Source organism: Etheostoma cragini, unplaced genomic scaffold (genome assembly GCF_013103735.1).
Source record: "Etheostoma cragini isolate CJK2018 unplaced genomic scaffold, CSU_Ecrag_1.0 ScbMSFa_98, whole genome shotgun sequence".
NCBI classification, from domain to species: Eukaryota; Metazoa; Chordata; class Actinopteri; order Perciformes; family Percidae; genus Etheostoma; species Etheostoma cragini.
In genome coordinates, this window is record NW_023269624.1 from 1 (window position 1) to 3,662 (window position 3,662).

The 3,662-nt window shown below is 38.2% G+C and overlaps 1 non-coding gene across 1 annotated transcript; it reads left to right on the top strand.

Moving 5' to 3' along the window:
• The first annotated feature begins 2,559 nt into the window (after nucleotides 1-2,559).
• Nucleotides 2,560-2,641, top strand: trnas-aga. Its single transcript has one exon. It is a non-coding gene; the product is annotated as a tRNA-Ser (tRNA).
• The last annotated feature ends 1,021 nt before the right edge of the window (nucleotides 2,642-3,662 follow it).

The window sequence follows — 3,662 nt, forward strand, 5'->3', positions numbered from 1 at the left end:
ATAAACTTAAATGATTCAAGGCAATCGGTTTCCTCAAACGGTTTGAGTTGAACTAACTCATCAGGTTTTACAGTGTGGGATTTATCCTTCTGCAGAAGACCATAGAGCAACCCAAAGATAACTCAAGTGGCCTTAGGTCTGTCAGAAGGTACAGTTCTGCAAACCATGTACTTATTAATCTTTAAGGTCATCAGAGATGGGAAGTAACGAACTACAAAAAATGTGTTAACAAAGTAACAAAGTAAAAATACTTTGTTTGGCAACTTTTTACATGTACGCCTTACATTTTAACCCAAATATCGGTATTTTCTACTGCTTACATTTGATAAAATTGGCTCGTTACTTTAGTTTTGTACTAAAGGTCATAAATCCTTTTTATGGGTGTTATGGCGGGTATGAGCACTGTAGTTTCCATTTTTATGGATGAAATAAACTTGACACGCCATTAAGTTTACTTTTCAGCAGGTGGAGACATTTCACTTCAGACACTTGCAGCTTTGTTAAACATCAATAGACTGGAAAAACGCTTAATGCTGATACAAAGCATATTAAGCAGACAATGGTTTTGATTGATTGACCTCTGGGTTCTGGGCCCTGCACGCTTCTACTGCGCCACTCTGCTCTGCTGCTTACAGTGTGATAACATTTTCTAATAAAGTACTGGCATTTTTCAATAAAGTATTGGCTTTGTCCTTGGAAAATGGAAACTGAAGTGCTGATACCTGCTCTATAAACTGCTAAAAACTAGAGCATAATATATGTACTATATAAGTAAATAAATACATCCGTCCATCTTCATTGGCTTATTCGGTATTGGGTTGCACCGGTAGTGGAACCCAAACTTCCTTTTCCCGACGCACATCAACCAGCTCTGACTGTGGGATCCTGAGGTGTTGCCAGGTCAGGTTGGAGATATAATCTGAGTCCCTCCCTCTACCCTGCCAACAGACGGAGTCTATCCAGGGTGCCCGCCAACCAAGACCTCACACTGTTTGTGCATGTAGGCCAGTCCCCTAGCCCATCCCTGGTCGTGCTTTTATCTTCTTTGTATGTTGTCCAGCCTCTGAGGTCCTCACCCCATCGTCCCCAGACAAAGTCAGCTAATGATCTCTAAGTCCTCTCACAAAAATATCCTACAGGCCCTACACTTAATTTTTAGATTATCTAGCATGAAGTATAAATATATATTTTCTTCCTTTTTCTGGAAAGATGTGAGGATTTAACTAATTAATTTAAAATCCACAAACTGAACACGTTGATCCAACAGAACTACTAAATACAGTGGTGTGAAAAAGTGTTTGCCCCCTTCCTCATTTCCTGTTCCTTTGCATGTTTGTCACACCTAAGTGTTTCGGAACATCAAACCAATTTAAACAATAGTCAAGGACAACACAAGTAAACACAAAATGCAATTTGTAAATGAAGGTGTTTATTATTAAAGGTGAAAAAAAATCCAAACCATCACACAGGGCAAGTGATTTAGTAACAAAAAAACACAACTGATGCTGAAAATTCATTAACAGGTAGTTGAACACTGGCACCAGTACAGGAATGGAAGTTGTAATTCTCTTGTTATTTCTGAAATTGAGACGACGAAAGGCATTCTTTAAGGGTGGTAGCAAAACCAATGACTCATAAATGACTCAATGACTCATTTGCCAAACCGCGGATGTTCCTTCATTTACAATATTGTATTATCTCATAGGTACCGGAAGCCACCAGTCTCCACCATGTATCTCTTAGCATTTATTTTCAGTCTGTGTTACAAGATTTGCAGTAAACGTGTTGTCCAGCAGAACAGCAACAGGTGTGTTAACTTGAGATTCAACGATTGGTGAAACCTTTCTTTCCAGCACTTAAGAGTATAACATTTCCATTTTGTGATTTCCATAATCAAAATTATCGTGATTATAATCTTGGCCATAATCATGCAGCCCAAAGAGATCTAATGTTTTATCAAACCAGTTTGGGCAAGTAACCTTTCTGCTGACTTCTTGTAAAAAAAAGAAAGTAACATCACTCAAAGAAAGCTACTATGATGGCTGGGAATCAAACCCAGGTCAACTGCTTGGAAGGCAGCTATGCTCACCACTATACCACCATCTCTGGGCAAAACTATGTTCACTTCAAATCTTGTAATACATCAGGGCATTGAGACTGAAAGGGCACTCTATCACTGAGCTACAGCCCCTGTTGATTCAGAAATCCCCTCCAGGTGGTCCTGTGTTATCACATTCACAAGAATGGGAAGTGTGTATGTCTGTGCTAGCTCATAATGGGTTCGATTTCCAGCCATCGCAGTAGTTTTCGTTTTGTGGTTAATTGCTTTATTTCTCAAGAAGTAACCAGAAAGGTTCCTTGACCAACTCGATTTGATAATATTTAATCTCTGTTATGGTACAAATAAGGGAGCATATCAATCAATCAAGCTACCTCCACAAGGATCCACAGACACAGGCAGCACACTACAATTTGCACTTTGCCCTTGTCTGGTAACTACTACTAAGCAATTGAAAGTTTATGAACATTTCTGCAAAAAGGTATAGTGCTGTTTTTCAGGTTGTCGTGGCTGAGTGGTTAAGGCGATGGACTAGAAATCCATTGGGGTCTCCCCTCGCAGGTTCGAATCCTGCCGACAACGATACAAATACTTTAAGAACGCTAGTAAACAAATGACACAATTTGGTAAATCACAGGTTACCGAATTGCAAATTTACCTTCGTGTGTTATCTCATAGGTACTGGAAGCCATTAACTCACTTATTTTCAGTCTGTGTTATAAGATTTGCAGTGCACGTTGTGTAGCAGTGCAATCATTTTGCCCAGGTTTGATTTCCAGCCATTTACAGGTTTTAAAGCCATACACAACATTTTTAGTTCACTTTTCACTAAAAGCAAGTATTTCATACAGTAATCATTTGCAGGGAAATATGGTGTATAAAGGCAAGTCATATGCTCAGCCGTGTATACACTATAATTTTGAATAATATTGAAATGAAACCAATTAATATAAACATGACAACTTTAGTACATTATTGATCTCAACAAAAAAATATGTCTTTAGGTAACGAAAAATGTTGTTTAGCACAAGAAATGATATCTCTACTAGATATAATCAATCTCTCTTTATTAACAGGCTATGTACCACAGCACTTTAAAGTAGCTGTAATAAAACCTCTTCTAAAAAAGCCCAATCTTGATCCAGAAGTTTTAGCCAACTATAGACCTATATCTAACCTTCCATTTCTCTCTAAGATTCTTGAGAAAGCAGTCGCAAAACAGCTGTGTGACTTTCTGCATAGCAACAGCTTATTTGAGGATTTTCAGTCAGGATTTAGAGTTAATCATAGTACAGAGACAGCACTTGTGAAAATTACTAATGACCTCCTAATTGCATCGGACAAAGGACTTATTTCTGTCCTGGTGTTACTAGATCTTAGTGCTGCATTTGATACCATTGATCATCATATCTTATTACAGAGATTGGAACATGTAATTGGCATTAAAGGAACTGCTCTAATCTGGTTTAAGTCTTATTTATCAGATCGATCTCAGTTTGTTCATGTTAACGATGAATCCTCTGTACACGCTAAAGTTAGTCACGGAGTCCCACAAGGATCTGTGCTCGGTCCAATCCTGTTTACTTTATATATGCTTCCTTTA